Source organism: Phocoena phocoena, chromosome 5 (genome assembly GCF_963924675.1).
Source record: "Phocoena phocoena chromosome 5, mPhoPho1.1, whole genome shotgun sequence".
In the NCBI taxonomy this organism is placed as follows: Eukaryota; Metazoa; Chordata; class Mammalia; order Artiodactyla; family Phocoenidae; genus Phocoena; species Phocoena phocoena.
Window position 1 is genome coordinate 113,567,529 of NC_089223.1, and position 19,807 is coordinate 113,587,335.

Below are 19,807 nucleotides of genomic sequence, written 5' to 3' on the forward strand. Positions count from 1 at the left end.
CGTAGAGAATGGACTTGAGGACGCGGGGAGTGGGAAGGGTAAGCTGGGACGAAGTAAGAGAGTGGCATGGATATATATACACCACCAGATGTAAAATAGATAGCTAGTGGGAAGCAGCTGCATAGCACAAGGAGATCAGCTTGGTGCTTTGTGACTTTCAAACTTTTAAATGACTAAGTCATTTGAACCAGCAAGCATGACGTTGCTGTCAGCTGAGCTCAAAATTTGCCCCACCAAAAAATACTCCCTTAGCCTTATGTAGCAGGAGTACTTTGTGCTCTTCAACTTTTTGACACTGACCTAGTGCTTACTAGACGAGAACTTTCTCCAGCTTCCTATAAATTTTGGCCATAATTAAATGGACATTGGTTTCCAAACCATTCAATAATTTTTATAAATTTTTTCATTAGTCTGTTCTGCTACAATGAAATAGTTGAAGAACTAAGAACCTCCATATTATTAAAGACTAACTTTAAAAAATTGTTCTAATGGGCAGGAAGGTGTTAAGTTCTGAAGAATTTAAGAATAAATACAATAAATTCATTTACCCTATAGAACATTTCTATTTTAAAGCAGTTTTATTGCTCTTAGAACATAATTGTAAAGTTCAAACATCATTGATCAAGACTAATTCAATTACATTGCTTCTTATACATATCACTCATAACATATTGTCACATTAAACAAAGCAGAAAACCCTCAAGTTAAACAACTGTATTGTCTACCCAACTTTTTTTTTGAATACCAATGCAATGCCTTTTCCTAATCTCTACTAATTGTTTCTCTTTCTTGTTTATAACTAACAACGTTAGCATGAACTAATAAATAAATATACAAAGGATAGGGCTCCCTTCACTTAATCACTTGAATCATATCCAATTCTAGTAACAAAATGTCCCACTTAGGGAAAAATAAATGCCTCAAGTGGGTTTATATTAGATCTCCATTGGTATTAGTTTACGGTGAAGGCTACATAGAAAAGAGGTGCAAAAACGCAATGGCTCCAATGGAGATAGTTTATTTCTCTCTTACATGTAAAAGTCCAGGAAGGGTAGTTGGACTTTATGACGTCACCCAGAGATGCTGATGAGTAGGGCTTGCTCTACCATCCCCCGGGGCATTGTCCTCATCTGCACATTGAAGTCTGATTGCCATTATGTCCAGTTCCCCCAGTGGGAAGAGAGGAGGTACAAAGTAGCACTCGTGGTGTGGTAAGACCCAGCCTGGAGGTGGCACAGTGCCTTCTGCTAGCATTCCACTGGTGAGAACTCAGTCACATGTTTCCTCTGGCTGGTGAGAAAGAGTAACTCTGAGTGACCAACTATGGTTTTAACTCTCTTTTTCCTATGGAAGGAGAACAGAACAGATTCTAGGGGATCAGTGGTCTGTAACACTCTTTATAAACATTGATATTTTGCATTTATTTTGTCACATATCTGAATGTGAGAAATAAGACCTTGGATTTTGTAAGTTTGAAAGAAAAAAATGAATTTAATATTGGATTATTTTTGTTAACTTATTGATCATTTCTTTTTAGCTGTGATAGTATTCTTTGATGAATGTGAGTTCTGAAGAAGAAAACTACTAGTATTTATTGAGAACTCACTCAAAATTTCCTTTAAGTTTAAAAATGGAAGCACTCTTAATTTATAAGCAGAGCTGAATGAGTAAGTTGTCTAACTACTCAAAATACACCCACTGCTACTCCTGTCATGAGTGTGGATCTAGTCAGGTGTGGTGATAGCTTCAAGGCAAATGCTTTGGAGGCACAAACCATTTCAATTTCCCTGTTTCTCCCAACTCACTGCTTTATAATCCCTGTTCCTCAGATATAATTTAGTTTAGAAATGTATTTATTTAATTCTTTTAGCATTTTTAAAATTAATTTTTATTGGCGTATAGCTGATTTACAATGTTGTGTTAGTTTCTGCTGTACAGCAAAGTGAATCAGTTATACACATACATATCTCCACTCTTTTTTAGATTCTATTCCCATATACGTCATTACAGAGTATTGAGTAGAGTTCCCTGTGCTCTACAGTAGGGTCTTACTAGTTATCTATTTTATATATAGTAGTGTGTATATGTCAATCTCAATCTCCCAATTTATCCCTCCCCTCCTTTCCCCCCTGGTAACCATAAGTTTGTTTTCTACATTTGTGACTCTATTTCTGTTTTGTAAATAGGTTCATTTGTACCATTTTTTTAGATTCCACATATAATATGATGTGACATTTGTCTTTCTCTGTCTGACTTACTTCACTCAGTATGACAATCTCTAGGTCCATCCATGTCACTGCAAATGGCATTATTTCATTCTCTTTTATGGCTGAATAATATCCATTGTATATATGTACCACATCTCCTTTATCCATTCCTCTGATGATGGGCATTTAGGTTGCTTCCATGTCCTGGCTACTGTAAATAGTGCTGCGATGAACATTGGGGTGCACGTATCTTTTCGAATTATGGTTTTCACCAGGTATATGCCCAGTAGTGGGTTTGCTGGGTCATATGGTAGTTCTATTTTTAGATTTAAGGACCCTCCATACTGTTCTCCATAGTGGCGTCTATCAATTTACATTTTCACCAACAGTGCAAGAGCGTTTCTTTTTCTCCGCACCCTCTCCAGCACTTATTGTTTGTAGATTTTTTTTTTTTTTTTGCGGTACGCGGGCCTCTCATTGTTGTGGCCTCTCCTGTTGCGGAGCACAGGCTCCGGACGCGCAGGCTCAGCGGCCATGCCTCACGGGCCCAGCCGCTCTGCGGCATGTGGGATCCTCCTGGACCGGGGCACGAACCCGTGTCCCCTGCACCGGCAGGCGGACTCTCAACCACTGCACCACCAGGGAAGCCCATGTTTGTAGATTTTTTGATGATGACCATTCTGACTAGTGTGAGGTGATACCTCATTATAGTTTTGATTTGCATTTCTCTAATAATTAATGATGTTGAGTGATGTTGAGTGATGTTTAATTTCCCTGTTTCTTCCAGCTCACTGCTTTATAATTCCCTGCTCCTCAGATATAATTTGGTTTAGAAATTTAAATTATTACATCTGCGAAAAACTGGATTTTATTGCATTTTTAGTTCAAAAGTAGACTAGAGCAAATGCTTTTCTACCATAAAAAAGGTGAAATTGAGAAAAAGGATAAAATAATAAGCAAAATATATTGAATGGACAATTCTGAAGAAACATTTCATTTGAATTAAAATTTGATTGGGAGAACAGATATGTGTGTAGAGGAGGGGGTTGGGAGAGTCAGGGAGGATAACCCCCAGATCCCTGGGCCTATAAGAATAGATATCCTTCTAAGCAACAGTGAATTGAGGTTCAAACACCATTCTCGTTAGCTGGAACCCTTTTAAACCTAGAACAAAACTATGTGAAATTAGAAGGAAGAGTGATAGGGATTCTAGCATAGAATTTCTAGAATTCTGTAGCTCCAGAAATCATCTAAGGGAATATACTGGACCTCTGTCAGCAACTCTGCTTTTATATATTTAGCTTGAAGATGTGCAAAAATTAAACACACATACACTATATTTTTTAAAATAATCTTTTACCTCACTGTACTTTGCTAATATCACTTCATTGACAAAATAGTTTACCTTATTACAGAATACTAGGAAACAGTTCTTATCTTTGCAGTTTAGAAGGTTAATAATGATTAAAAGAAAAGTTAGTGAACTACCTTTCCAAGTTACTCAGTATCATCCTTTGGTATAACATTGGCGAATCACAACAAGGAAAGGGATGCAGTTAGGTGCTACCACTAGTGAAATGTTCTCCTTTACATTTCACATACTTCCTATACTGTGAATCTACTTCTTTCTGTTATAACTACAGCACAGAGAGTGATCAGTTTTGGCAGTTTTCACCTTTGTAATGAACCATCTATGTACCAAGCCATTGTTATTAAGCCGCTCAGCTTTGCTCACGCTGAACATTTTCCTTCTGTTGAGAGATGTTCTTTTGGCCCGCTCATTTGAACTACGTATATAAGCAGTGTGAAGTCTATAAGAACCCACAGTATCTTAACTGCGCATATTTCTTTTAATAATCTTTTTAGAAGAAAAACATGTTACAGCTTCTTTGGACTGAGTCCCTGGCAAAAGGACAAGAGGGAAGTTTTTCCTGGTCTGGCATGAATTCTGAAAATTCAGGATCTTCCTGACTGGAGACCCATATTGTTTGCCCAAGGACATGCCCATAGCCGAGTTTCAGGTTCTGCAGGGAACACCTATGTCTTGGTTGTACTCCAAGATGTTCTAGAAACCTTGGGAAACGCAGCTAGTCCTAAGCAAAGTTTCAAACTGAGAATTGTCTGACAATATTCCATTTCCCACTTATTTTTTTCTCTCCTCCAACATATTTTATACCCAGAAACCCCAGGCTCTCATCGTAGTTCTCATTTATCCCCACTTGTACTATGTCAACCTGTTAGAGGCTAGTTTTAATTATTATATTGGAAAAGGGGTGACAAAAGATAGCTAATTTTAATGACCGCATCATTTGCTATCACATATTCTAAAGGCGAACGTGATGAGCACAGATCTATTGCTTCACTCAAAATAATCGAAATTAGAGGTTAGATTTCAGACAGAAGTACAAGCAGGTGAAGACACATCCTAGAGAGAGAGTCCTTTGCCTTATCTTTTAAGCCCAACCACATGGGCTCTGACTTCATCTAAGCATGCGTTTGGATCTGCTCGGAAAGCGAAGTAACTTATTTAAGGTGTGGCTGGTATTTCATGTTATCACTATGTTACTCTAATGCAAGCAAATTGCAGGGATGCAGGAGCCCTATTAATCTCTGAAACATCCTCCAGAAGCTCTAGCGAGAGAAAGGATCCTGTTGTTCAAGAGAAAGGGTTCTGTTCTTTCGGTAAGTCTGTGAGAATACTGAATTTGGATCATGTTGAAATAGGCAGTTGCCAAAGTGGCCAAAACAATTACTTATTTATGGCTTTCTTTTTAAGATGTATATTTAGGCAAGTGTCTGATTCTAAGGTACACATTCAGGTACCACGCTGGGCATAGGGGAATGTGATAGATGCCTCCTTGGGAAGAAAATGGAAGGGTGTTTCACAGATTAAATTCAGAAACAACCAACAAAAAGGCTTAGGGAGACATGGCTTGTCCAAGGAAAAGTGATTTATTAAAAAAGTGATTTCATAAAACTGGACACCAGAGCACTAAGGGGAGGTTTACATAAAATAGTAGATACGGTCAGTATCTGTAAGATAGAAGTTTGATAATATAGGCCATATAATGTGATACAAAGACATGTAAAACTGACTATAATCGAATCTAAACTGTGAAGTTCTCACGGGTGGCTTCTAAAAGGGTATTCACTGAAGTCACATGAGTTGGGAAGTCTCACTGTAAGAAGTTATGTGATGGATAACAGGTTATTGATATATGAGAGAGAGTACTATGTTTTAAAAAATGCCACAGTGCCATCTGACGATTCAAGTGGTCTGAGACTCTGTGTTAACTCTTGTCACTATTTACCTTTTTGAGTTGTGAGAATTCCAAGACAATGAGGTATAATGGAAAGGACATGGAAATTGGAACTGGGAGGCCTTTACATCATAAGCTGTTTAGTCTCTCTGAATCAGGACTAGAGTGTGTAAGAGCCTTTCAGTTGTATAATTCTGTGATTTTGTGAATATGATGTACATGAAAGCACGGCCAAAATATGCTGGCATAAAATCATAGAATTTTAAAGGAGCGTTTTATCACGTTATGGTGAGTGGGTACATTTTAAAATGTACTTTATTTGTGAGTTTATTCTCAACAAGTTTCTAGTAATGATTAGATATTTCTCCTGATACTTTGTCTATCCTTTGTCAAAAGAAAACCATATATGTGTTGCTACAGAGCTAAAAATAAAAAAAAGAAGTGGTGAATGGATAATTGGGGCAGTCTGAGTCTTAAGCCCATTCTGAGATTTGAGTAGCCTGCCGGGGACCTAAATCTCTGACATCAGCGAGAGTAACATCTTCGTCTGTGTGAGCATAATAAGTCCCGTGTCAGAGTCTTAGGGAACGTGAACAAACACAGAGATACCATCCACTTCATTCTTCTGTGTAGAGATGCCCATCCAGTTGGGCCTCATCTGGCTTGCCCTTACTAGGGTAGAGAGAGCTTTCAGGCTGGAGGGCTCAAGCGTCTCAAGAGGACAGCTGCAGCCCACAGGATGGAAGTGGGTGGAGGGGAAGATGGCTGTCTCCAGAGCAGACCCTGCCTCCTCCTTAGCAGGTTAGGAAAACAGATGCTTATTAGCAGCAACAGGAGGAACTGGCAGACCCCCTGGGGATGAAGTACGATAACTTCCACATGCTTTACATCATTCCAAGAACATCGCTTTTAAAAACACTGTTGAGGTTTTGCTTTTTTTTTTTTTTTTGGTTTAGAATTTGTTTTTAGTTTTAATTAGAGTATAGTTGCTTTACAATGTTGTGTTAGTTTCTACCGTACAGCAAAGTGAATCAGCTCTACGTATACCTATATCCCCTCTTTTTTGGGTTTCCTTCCCATTTAGGTCACCTCAGAGCATTGAGTAGAGTTCCCTGTGCTGTACAGTAGGTTCTCATTAGTTATCTATTTCATACATGGTATCAATAGTGTATATGTGTCAGGCCCAGTCTCCCAATTCATGCCCCCCCTTCCCCCTTGGTATCATGCATTTGTTCTCTACATCTGTGTCTCTGTTTCTGCTTTGTAAATAAGATCATCTATACCAGTTTTAACACTGTTGAGTTTTGAAAGAACTCTTTTTGGATCTACTTTAAGATAATTTTTAATCAATGTATTATAGCTTAATGGATAAGAGTTCAACTCTGATTTGGAATCAGACTCCTTGGCCTCAAAACGCACTTTACCATTTACTTTGAGCAAATGATTTAACCTTCTTGTGTGTCAGTTTCCTTATTGGTAAAATGCTGATAAAAAGGATATGTATCTTATAGGATGGCGGAGAGGATAAAAGGAGTACTTAGCAAGCGCTTATCAGTAGAATGACCAATATTTATTAGTTATTATTATTATTTTTATGTAAAACAAACAGATTTCTGTAACTAAAACCTCAGGCAGCTGATAAATGTGTCTATTAAGTCCAAACTCCACTAGCATTTCATTTTCTTTTATTTCTTTTATAGTCAAGGTCAGATGTACTATTCCAGAAATCTTTCAAGCTTCTAATTGTTCTCAGGGCCATCCACCGTTGTGCCTGTCATTCAAGTTTTTTTGGTAATTCCCCATTTTCTCTCTCTTACTAGCTTTGAACAAACTTGTAAAATGTGTGAAACCAGTAGACGCTAACCCTAACCCCATTATCTCATGCTCTGAATTATTAGCTTTAAGCGTTTTTCCTTGCCTATCTTGTTCTTTATTAAGCATCCCACCCAGGGAGGGATAAATTGGCAGACTGGGATTGACATATGCAGACTGCTATATATAAAATAGATAATAAGAACTTACTATATAGCACAGGGAACTCTACCCAATACTCTGTAAATGACCTATATGGGAAAAGAATCTAAAAAAGAGTGGATATATGTATATGTATAACTGATTCACTTTGCTGTACACCTGAAACTAACACAACATTGTAAATCAACTATACTCCAATAAAAATTAATTTTAAAAAAACAAAAGGTTGAGAGTTACAAAAAAAAAAAAGCATCCCACCCAAGAGCCTTCTAATGATATGGTATGAAACTTTCATTTTATTCTCTCAGTTATTATAAAAATTTAGATGGTAAGTATCTCTTAGAAATATGGAACTATAGGACACGCTCGTCTCCTCCACTGCCACCTGCTGCGGCCGGCGTCCACACTGCACACAGCACGGCTGGCAAAGCCCACAGGCTAAGTGCTGAGGAGAAGTACCAGCTGCTGTCAGACCTGCGGGCCATGGGTTGGAACGAGCCGGAAGGCCAGGATGTCACCTTCTGGCAGTTCCATTTCAAAGACTTCCGTAGGGCTTTTGGCTTCGTGGTGAGAGTGGCCCTGCAGGCTGAGAAACTGGACCACCATCCTGAATGGTTTAACATTTACGACAAGGCCCACATCACCCTGAGCACTCACGCGTGTGCGGGCCTTTCAGAACTGGACATAAATCTGGCCAGCTTCATCGAGCAAGTAGCAGAGTCCGTGACATAGACCCTGCCCTTCCTCTCTGAGTTCTTCAGGGGAAAGGGGGGACTGAACTGGGGATCCAGAGAGGGAACTGGGGAGCCCCGAAATGTTGCTGCAGTCAAAACTGACAAGTCGATCCTGTTGCCTCTGTTTAGAGGCAAGTCTCTGCCATCGAAAAAGGCCAGCATCACCGCCAACACCAGAACTTAAACCACTTTTCCCCACACCACTCTCTTCCTCCTTGGGGCTCTTTTACGTGTACACTGATTTGAATCAGTTCTTCTCTTGCTTTACAACTTTCCAGCGACAACAACGATTTCTTTCCAGGCAGTGTCTTGCTCCCTTCCTGATTCATTTCCCAAGAAGCTGTGATGGAAAAGTGTGTCTAAGATAAAGTCTGATCTTAGAAGCCAGAACCTTAAAGTCATCCTCATCCTATGTGACAGACATGCATGTGCTATTATGCCTCCAATAAAAACACTGTTTCACTTGGAAAAAAAAAAGAAATATGGAAGTATAAAGTTCAAATTTTCCACTCCTTTATTCTGCTCCCACATCTGCCTGTGCCTCAGTTCTCTCCATCTCCAGGAGATGATCAATAAAATAGATGATCAATGAAGCCTCCCAAGAATTGACACTGTCTTACAAAGTCCCACAAATATCTTCTAGCTAGTGCTGTTATAAGATAAACTTCAGATTCTGTGGTTTTGCACATTTCTCTTCTTAACGCACAACCTGTCTTCTGCTCCTATTCTTGCAATCAGTTCTTAGAAAGCAGTGAGTAGAAACCTCTCACTGGTGTTAACAAGCGAGAAATGACAGCTTTCTAGTGTTATCTCTCCTAGTAGATACAACGTTAGCCTAAAATAATTCATGATGATCTCACCATGATGGTGGGCAGAGGAAATGACCAGTATGGATGCTGGCAGCTTCTCAGGACCATATCAGTGATTATATGCAGGCACTACTTATTCTATCAATGATGTCTCTAAGCAAATTATCTCTGAAGATAAAACACGCTCCTTGTTTACGTCAATTCTGCCTGAGATGATATTTTGCACAAGCTTTACAAAAGACCCTGTTAAGACAAGCTAGTTTTACCTGCAATAGCTTTTCACTGTAACTTTTATGGGTGACATTGGGAACATACATTATGTGTTGATAAACGCAACGAATCACTTTTTATCATTTTAAAATCACTTCCACTTTTACAAAATCTATAAAGCCATAGTACCTGGAATTTTATTTCTCTTTCACCTAGAACATCTTTCTAACAGTCAAAAAATTACCTGGAAGGGGCAAAAAAAATATGGAATGAGAAATATCACTCTTCTGTTCTTCAGAAAGAAGAATAATAAGCTTTTCTAGAGTGCCTATCACTCTCCAGGAAGTGTGTTTGGCACTAGAGATATATATGCATTTCAATCAGATTTTCCTTGTTGTCAAGTATTTTATAATTTTTAAGAGAAACTTAGAAAAATATAAAAGGATACAATCATATGTTAAAAGTACATGTAATCAAAAAAACACATATAATCATGTAAGAATGCAAGTGTGTTCAAGATACTATGAGTTCAAACGAGGGACATTTAATTCAGACTGTAGATACCAGAAAAGTTTTTCAGAGCAGGTGACTTTCACTGAGCGTGTGTGTGTGTGTGTAAAATTACCTAGATACAAAAAGTGGGATCTCATTCCAGGAAAACAGAACATAAGCATTGTCCATGAGAAAATAATTAGGCCAAATGGTTCCAGTATCCCATTAGTTGCCCTAACATGGGTTGGAAGATAAAGATAGCAGAACGAAGACCAAAGACTCCTTAGGTGTCCATGAAGCCATGGGTTGACCATAAAACAGTGTAAGATGAATGAGTAGTGTCATGGACCCTTCTTACTGTCATTGCTGCTCACTGATCCCACTTCTGCCTGTGCCTCACTTCTCTCCATCTCCAGGAGACTGACAGTCTCCACTACTCTACGCAAATGCCATCCCTGCTAAAGTGTCCCCATTTAGCACCATCAGTGGCATTTTGGAATTATCTCAAGCTATGAAAAGAACCAGAATCAACTTACAGGTAATGTAAATCCCCCCAATTATTATCATGTCGCTTCCATTCTCTGCCATGTACATTCTTTATAAATACAGCGTTCTTTCCTGTCGTGTTGGAAATGTGAGCCCACTGTGACTAAGGTCATATTTAATACAGACCCAACATTTTCTTGGCACTCCCTAAGTGTTAAATAGCAATGAGAGGAGATGAAGTAGTACAAGAACAAGAAAGTGATTAAAATAGATCCCAATCGATTCCAGCTGCATTAGAAACATAAGAGGAAAAAGTGAACACTTATTATCAAATTATAAAACCGAAAATATGTCTAGGAAAGTGTGGGCTATTTCAAATCATTAGATAGTTTTGAACTGAAATCCCTTAAAACTGTACAACAAAAAAGTATTTTCCAGATGTCCCTTATACCGATACGGAGAACGTAAAATATACTTCCCTTACAATTTGGATTTTTAAACATTTATTTATAATCATATTAAAATGTGAAGTTTTACTCATTGTTTTAGATATTTAGTCAGGTGAATATCTGACTAATGAATAACACATGGTACAGGAAAAATATATATACATTTTAATTTTAGGTCTTCTGAAGCCCATTGTTCATTTCAGGCTGCCTTACTGAGAGTCCTTGCACCAAACGCCTCTGGTTGCATTCCATTCAAGACAAAGGCATATTTTAGGGATGTACCTCTCACAAAGAGGTATTGATGGACCAGGAATCAGAGTTTGGACAAATGAACATTTCATTATAACACAGCCTAATTGTTAAAGCTCTTCTTATTGAAAAGAATAAAAATGTCATTAGTCATCACAGTAGCTCAGCATGAACTCCTCCTCTTTTTCCCCACAATGCACAGTAAGAATGGCAGTTTTAAGCTTATCATTGAACATTTTGGAAGTGTTGGTTCTTCCTTCCTTTTGCTCTAAATACGCTAAGAAGTATTTTAGTAACAATTATGAAAAAAATTGGTAATAATTTTAAGCTAAACTTTATACGTGGAATTGTGAAAAAAAAATCTCAGCGATCACAAGAAAATGCAATTTAAGAGCTGCCTGGAAGGCCTGCTTTTTTCATTTTAGGGCCCTGGGATGGTTTTATGGGATAATAAGGATTCATAGGACCACCCTAAAACTCAAATAAGATGAAGACATAAGTACTTTAGAAACTATAAAGGTTTTATAGAGCTAAGGGAATAAAATTTGCATTGGTAATTCTTATCTCTATACAGCTTTTAAGTTTAGTATCTTTTCAGCTTCTCCAGGAAAGATATGTATTGATCACTGCCCTAAGTGTAAAAACTGAAACAGGGAAGGACCAAGATACAGTGAAGGTCACTAATCTGGCACTCAGAATTCCTGTTATTAATTAGATGATAATGTTGAGTATGTCATGTAAACAGCTGACAGCTCAGTGTGTCCTAGTGGTGAAAATGCGGTGGGTAGACTAGATGAAGAACACAAATGCATGGCAACCAATAGCCCTCACACCTGAGTGTGCATTGCTAATTGATCATGGAAGTGGTCTGGCTAAGACAGTGTGGTCTCAGAATCTTTGTTGACAGTACGCCAATCAAAGCTGGCTCTCCAGGAGCTAGACAGTCTCTAAGAGTTTCCTTTTCCAGGTCTAAGAACCTATCGTTGTCACCTGTGAATGTAGATCAATTGCATTATCCATTCTCACCTTTATTGCTGCTCCGCCCTCATCTCCTGCCTCTCTCTCTCACTCTGCCTGCGCCAGCCACACTGGAGGTGTGTCTTTGTCTCACAAACTTTGCAATGACTATACCCTCTGCCTAGAATACTGTACTCCCACGTGTCCACGTGCTCACTCTGTTTTCTTCCCCAAGTCTTCACTAATCTCAGCCTTTCAACAGTGTTCACAGGAGTTGGTAAACTATAAGCCATGGGCTGAATCTGGCCCCCTGTCTGTGTTTGTATGGCCCACAAAGTAAGAATGGCATTTACATTTTCAGTTGAGAAGTACATAAGTCAGAAGAATTCTATTCACATGGAAATTACATGAAATTCAAATTTCAGTGTTCATAAATAAAGTTTTATTGAGACACAGGCTGCGTTTGTGCTAAAATGGTCGAGTTGAATGGTTATGGCAGAGACCACATGGTCCACAAAGTGTAAAGTATTTACTATCTGGTCATTTACAGAATAAGTTTGCCTACCCCTAGGATACACTTAACATTTTGTTAATTACTGGAAGTACTCACCGGCAATCCTGATGCCCTCTCTTTCCCTCTCAATTTTTAAAAATAACATTTATCACATTGTACCATACACTGTCCTTGTATATTATGTATACTGTCTCTCCATAAGAGCACAAATTCCATGAAGTCAGAGGATTTTGTCCACTTTATTATCTGATATATTCCCAGTGCCCTGAACAGTATCTGGTACATAGTAAATATTCAATAAATATAATTCTCGAATGAATGAATTATATGGAAGATACCTGCATTACGTAGAAATATATTAGATGGAGTAGTCGCAGGAGACTTCAGGAGAAGATGATATTTTAGTGTTAAAGGGTACAAAAGACTTAGGGAACATTTTTCCTAGAAAGGGGTACTGAATGAAAGAACATGTGTGTAGGGTAGCCTAGATGTAATGCAGAGCCCGGGAGGTAGAGAGGAGGTGGAAAGTAGGCTGAGCCCGGGTTATGGAAGACTTGGAATGTCTGATTAAGATGCTTGGGTATAATCTTATAAAAAATAGATATTTCAGGAAGATCTGTCTGATAATGATATGATATATACAGTATGAGTTGGAGCGGGTAAAATATATGTGAGAATTGTAATAGCCTGGGTTCAGGCTTCTAAGATTGGACAGTGGCAGATGAAGTGAAAGAGAAAGGACACAGGGAGAAAGGAAGGAGTAACCAATGGTACCTTCACTATTGTGACCTTTGGTGAAAAAATGTTTTTGTCAAAAGTTGAAAGGCAGCAGAAAAGAGAAAGCATTAAAAAATAAAAACCAGTCTGCTTCAGTTCTTTGTAGTTTATTGAATAAATATGCATACAGTTCCCAGTTTAAGACTTCTGTAGATTTTATGCCTCAGAGAAGGCATATATGATGATAAACCTGACAATATAAACTAAACCAATTAGATTTTAGTAGAGTTAGATTAGTTGAACTATTCAGAATGAAGTCAGAATGGGTTTCACTCAGGTAGCTTTTACTTGTGCCATTTGTGTTAAACAGAGATAATAAATCCAAATATACATGATAGTGCCTAGATTTTTTTGGTAAAAGTAATAGCATGACATAATTCTAAGTGAAAGACAAGAAAATATGACATACAATTCGATTCAGTTTATGTAAAATTTTATATATACTTTAGATGGAATTTTAGGCTGTATTCTCTTCTCCATATTTTCTGTATTATTTGAGCTTTTTTTCTGCAATGACTATATTATTTTCTTTTACAATCACAAAAGAGCTATTTTTATATTAAACTATTAAAAGTGACAGGTTGGATGTATAGCAAAGATCTCCATAGATTTGTTTAGATATTAAGAACAGATTCATGCTACAAACTATTTATTTGCTATGAAGAGAATTAGGAAGTATTTAGCAAAGTTTGAGATAATAATGTTCAAATAAACTGACTGTCAAGTACATTTGCAATGTTTTTAGTCTAGTAAGAACAGGCAATTGACTGATTAAACTAAGATTATGAATTTTGGAAACTAGACCTCGGTCCAACGGCAAAGAATCACTTGTTGCTTGAGTCATCTTTAAAATGGATTATGGTAATCTATCCTTAAAGGGTTATTTAAAAGAATTAATATAAAGGATATAAAACACCTGTCTAGTGAGTAGCTGTTCCAAAAATGATAGCTATTATTATTAATAATTGGATAAGTAGTAAATAAAATAAATCAGAGTTTGAGAGTCAAGCTACATTTACTTAATCCTTTACTTAATTTGTTCCACTTAATGCCATGAAGTACTGTGCTAAGTGCAGGTGAATACATGTATTATCAAGGGCCTGCCCTGTCTTTAAGGTATAAACAATGCGTTTAATAAGGTGTTACAGATGCTATGACTCAAGTTCCTATACGACAGAGAATTTAAATCAGGCCACCTCCCCAGTGAAAGTTCAGCATCTAAAACTATGTGCTTTGGTGTACCCTGATGCTTTTCACTAAAAATATATGTAAAAGCACTTCTATTCGGAAGCTGTTCTTTTATTCATCCATTCATTGAACACTTATATATTGAGCATCTTCCATTTTCAAACATTCTTCTTGTAGCTGGCCCTATACCAACAAAGACAAACAAGATTTCTTCTCCCACAGAAGTTTCAATCTAATGAAGGCAGAAAAATAAACTAGGAAAAAAACAGAGAAGATAAATTCAGTCAGTACTATAAAGAAAATCAAACACGGTGGTATGATGGACTAGGCTAATTTAGCTTAGTTAAGTAAGGCTTTTCTGAGCAAGGAGTATCTGACCTGAAACCTGAATGATGAAGCTCCTGTCATGTAGAGAGAGAAAATTTGACGGGAGGGAATTCCAGACTCAGGAAATAGCTAGTACAAATCACCTAAGGCGGGACCAAACTTAACCAGTTCAATAAACAGAACTGTTTAAAACTATGGTTGAAGAAACAGGGGAAAGAGAAGGAAGCTGTGAGGTCAGAGAAGTGTTCTCAACTATAAGCTTGAATATGAACTCCCCTATGTAGCAGAAAGTTACAAAGAATCCTGACATTTCAAAATCAAGGATTTAATTCAATATTCTAGAACACTTGAGGTCATCTACTCTACCTAAGCGTGTAATTCATTTATCTATTCGATCAACAAGTATTTGGGGACTTCCCTGGTGGTGCAGTGGTTAAGAATCCGCCTGCCCAAAGGGAATGCTTCTGTCTCCAGTCTCCTGATAGCTTTTGGAAGAGGCCATATGCTGACCGTCCCAAGTTTCACAAGAAATGCAACACGTTAGTGTCCAGCTGATGCGTTTTGTTTATAACTTGTCAGATACAGGGATTTTCTCCAATTCGAGCTCCAGGGCAATCAAGACTGTGGAATCCGTAACCGACACCAAGGCAGACATAAATAAAAGGTACAGGTGTGTGAGCAGCAAACAGATCCGCATGCGCAACGTGACCATCGGGCTCCGTGACGCCACACTCCAGGCCTACCTCTCCAACAACAGCTTCTGCAGGGAGGAGACGCGCTGTAAGACTGGCCCTCCCCGCCCACCCCGGCGGCGCCGCCCCAGTCCTCGCCCAAGAGACCCTCGGGGTCCAAGTACAACGTGAGCGTCACCAGCGGGACCTGCCTGCTGGCCAGCATGGGGCTGCAGCTGAACGTCACCTGCAGGACGAGGGACAACACAACGGTGACCAGAGAGTTCAGCATCAACCCCAACAAGACCACCTTTGGGGGGAGCTGCACAGCCCAGCTGGTGACCCTGGAGCTCCGCAGCAGGAACCAGCTCCTGGCGCTCCAGTTTGCGATTAACGCAAGTTGCAGCCGGGTTTTCCTGCACGGAGTTCAGCAGACGCTGACTCCGCCCGATGCCGGAGACCCCGCCTTCAAGGCCGCCACCGCCCGCTGAGCGCGCTGCAGGCAGCCGCCGGGAACTCCTAAGAGGGCAACGCTGAGGAGCGCGTGCAGGTCACCTAGACCTATTCAGGGTGTGGGTCGGCGTTCCGCGTGGACGGGGACAAGTTTGGGCCTGTGGAGGAGTGTCAGCTGCGTGAGAACGGCATGCTGATCCCCATCGCCGTGGGCGGCGCCCTAGCAGGGCTGGTCCTCAGCGTCCTCATCGCCTACCTTATTGGCCGGAAAAGGAGCCACGCGGGCTGCCAGACCATCTTGCCGGCCGCCCGCACCCGCCTCGGATCAGCAGCAGCTGCAGGGCCTCGGGCCGGTTCCCTGGGCTTAGATTGTTTTTGAGGGAGGCACCCTTTCTTGCAAACTGGTTTTCACATCTGCTTTATCCAATGTGAAGTTCATCCGGCCACAGTTACTATTCACAAAAGAGCAACTATGGAAATGACGGTGTTAATTTTGCTAACTGGGTTAAATCATTTTGCTAACTGGTTAAACATTAATATTTACCAAAGTAGGACTGGAAAGGGGGTGGAGGGTAAGAGAGCTTTTCTAAATGGGCACTGGCTCCACTGTCATTTGGCTTTTTAAGATTCTGGTGTTTGATCGCTTCACTCTTTACTCAGGTGTAAGCCTTGCAAAGGGAGAGTCTCTGGTCTTAATGCTTTGATGGAGGCCGGTAGCTGTGAGCCTGACGCGCTGAAGAAATCAGTAGGAACGAGAATCGTAGAGCAAGCAGTAGTACGAAGAAGCAGATCTGAGAGGCTGGCCCCTCGAGCATCGGTACTCCAGGACGCCGGGTCCTCGGGCTTTCCACTCTCTGCCACTCGAGAGCTTGCACCTTTTAAAATAGAAAAATGGGCGTTGTTTTTATTTACTTTTTTGTAAAGTAATTTTCCTTCTGTTGGAGGTTTGGGGTGATCCTTTGTCTGCACTGTGTACAATAATCGTTTCACTCTGATTCATCACTTGCAGCTGGGTGGCCTGTGTGCTGAGGAGCATCCCCTCCTGCGACGCGTTGCCCTAAGGATGCTGATAAAAAGTCTTTTTGTTTTAAAAAGAAAGAAAGAAAGAAAGAAAGAAAGAAATCCGCTTGCCAATGCAGGTGACACGGGTTCGAGCCCTGGTCGGGGAAGAAGTTGCCGCGGAGCAACTAAGCCCGTGTGCCACAACTACTGAGCCTGTGTTATAGAGCCCGCGAGCCACAACTACTGAAGCCCTTGTGCCTAGAACCCATGCTCTGCAACAAGAGAAGCCACCGCAATCAGAAGCCTGCGCACCGCAAGGAAGAGTAGCCCCCACTCGCGGCAACAGAGAAAGCCCGCAGACAGCAACGAAGACCCAATGCAGCCAAAAATAAATAAATTTATTTATTTATTTTTTTGCGGTACGCGGGCCTCTCACTGTTGTCGCCTCTCCCGTTGCGGAGCACAGGCTCTGGGCGCGCAGGCTCAGCGGCCATGGCTCACGGGCTCAGCCGCTCCGCGGCATGTGGGATCTTCCCGGACCGGGGCACGAACCCGCATCCCCTGCATCGGCAGGCAGACTCTCAACCACTGCGCCACCAGGGAAGCCCATAAATTAATTTTTTTTTAAAAAGAAATATTTGTAAACACCTACCAAATACAAAGCCTTCAAGAAATTTAACCCATAGGAAAGCTCAGGTGTATACACTTTGTGTCAGAAGTTAAGGTCTTATACAGACAGGGAGAGATCACTTCTTGCTGGGCAAATCTGAGATTTTGTGGTTGAGTTGGCATTTGAGCTAGGGTAGGTGGGTAGGATTTAAACATAAAATACGATGATGCTGAGGAACACAAGAAGGCATTCTAGGAAACAACATGAGTAAAAGCATAGAGATAAGTTGTTTAGGTAATAATAGCATGCTGTTTGAAATTCCTCTTATAAAACATCTTTGAGTTTTAAAATTCAACAGATCATTGTGAAACCTAAACTTGACCTTTTCACATTTCTGTCTCCCACTTTCCTTTGTAAGAAATTACATGTGTGTGTCAATCAGAATTCTGTGAGCTGCATCACAGGTGTTCTACATGCATTGAGCAGTAGAGTGAGATGAGATGGATAGGCCTTTCCTCCTAACTTTAAAATATAGTCATGCTGGGTCTTCTGCTAAACAGTGAAGTGCAGGAGGAAAGGCCCAAAGTGTGAGGGTCATCAACTACAGAATTCCACAAGGTCTGACGATCACCAAGGCTACGAGTCACTGGCCAGCCCAGTGCCCACCAGGCCTGGTAAACCAAGAAGTGATGTTAAGGAAGTGGAAACTGGCTGATTTGTATGAATTTGTTTAATCTGTTCTCAACCAATAACATGATTTACATCAGGTGATGTGTTTATGACACATGGATTCAGAAAGGCAGTCATTTGGTTATGAACTCATTATTTCCTTTTCAGAAAAATTGACCTCACCCATTAGCCCTTTTATGTAGTCTTCCTAAAGCTTACCACTATCTCCATAATGCCTCCTCAACTGTTCACAAATGTTATTTCACAAGTACCGATGCTTCTCAAATGTCAGGTTTGCAGGGGTTTTATTGCCACATTTCAGGTTGATTAATGTAAGAACAAATAAATAAGGGCTTAAACTGTTGATGCCTCATGGACAGGTAGGGCTGAAGATGGCTGCCAGTAGATAAAATAGTTGGCGATAGAACAAGGTTATATTTATAATAAAGACACAGGTCTTAGGTCCTAAGTAGTAACTCCTTTACATCTATCCATTTATACAACTTGCAGTCTTCTCCCCTCTTGCAGTTGTCAGGCACCTGACATATATCAAACAATTAATACAAATAGGGTTGATGTTTGGGCAAATTGGACAAGAGAAAGATTTTAAAATTTAATTCTAGGGGTCAGTGGTAAAAGGCAGAGTTTTCATGAACATGAATTCCCTAGAATTTCATCAGCTCTGTCAGTGTCAGCAGTACTTCCATGTATTGATTCAGGGAATGTTTATTGAGGGCTTACTCTGTAACAGTCACTGTGCTAGAAGGTAAAGATCCAATGTGACAAAAGAGAGAGTCCCTGCATCGCAGAATTACAGAAAAGGAAACTAAAAGAACAATACAACTGATGAGGAAACTTCAGAGGACAGAGAAGTAGCAAACCTAGGCTTTGAGTCTCAGGGCTGTCTCCTTGGAAGAAGTACCATATAGGCTGAGACATAGATGAGCAGGTGTTAGTGGGTTGATGGACAAGAGGGTCGCAGAGGTGTGAAGACATAGCTCTTTCAGGAAAGCTACAGCTGGAAAGTCAGGATTGGGGTCCCTGCGTAACGTCACGTAATATAAATTACGTTACTCTCTAATACTCTCTCAATGTGCCCTCTACTTTTCCTACATAATACTTAACATGACGTGCAACTCTATATTTATATAATTTTAAAAAATGTCTATCATTCCTCTGCTTGTTTTGTTACCCCACTTTTGGGCACATGGTAAGGCACTCATTTGTTGAATCAACAAGCAGCTGAGAGGTGAGGGAGGGAATAGCAGAAAAGATGCTAGAGAGACAGCCAGGAGACAAATTAAGCAGGGCTTTCTTGACCGTATTAAGGAGTCCTGAACCTTCATTCTAAGAGAAGTAAGAGATAAAGAGCTTTGAGCTACTCTTTGCATTTCAGAAAGATCACTTTGACTGCAATGTAAAAAAACAGATTGGAAAAGAGCCAGGACTCAGTCTGTCAGTTACCTGAGCCAGCTGAAATTATATCACTGGGAGTGGACTTAAAAGAGAGTTAGGATGAGAAATTGAAGAGGTTTGGTGATGGTTAGATAAGGAAGGGGAGAACAATGGAGTTCTCCAAAATGACTCATAGGTTTCTGCATGGGACAGCTAAGTGAATCATGAAGTAAAGCAGTGTTTTGTTTTTGTTTTCGGTGACGGAGAAATGAGATTCAGTTGTGAGCATATTAAGTTTAAAATGCCTGTAACGTCATCTAAGAGATGTTCAGGAGGGAGTTGGATGGATATTGGTCTCTGAAGCTTATGAGAGA

At 40.0% G+C, this 19,807-nt stretch overlaps 2 pseudogenes; both read left to right on the plus strand.

The window, feature by feature from the left end:
* Positions 1 to 6,102: 6,102 nt before the first annotated feature.
* On the plus strand, positions 6,103 to 8,173 carry LOC136123246 (pterin-4-alpha-carbinolamine dehydratase pseudogene; annotated as a pseudogene).
* Positions 8,174 to 8,255: 82 nt separating this feature from the next.
* Positions 8,256 to 16,136, plus strand: LOC136123247 (lysosome-associated membrane glycoprotein 1 pseudogene; annotated as a pseudogene).
* The last annotated feature ends 3,671 nt before the right edge of the window (positions 16,137 to 19,807 follow it).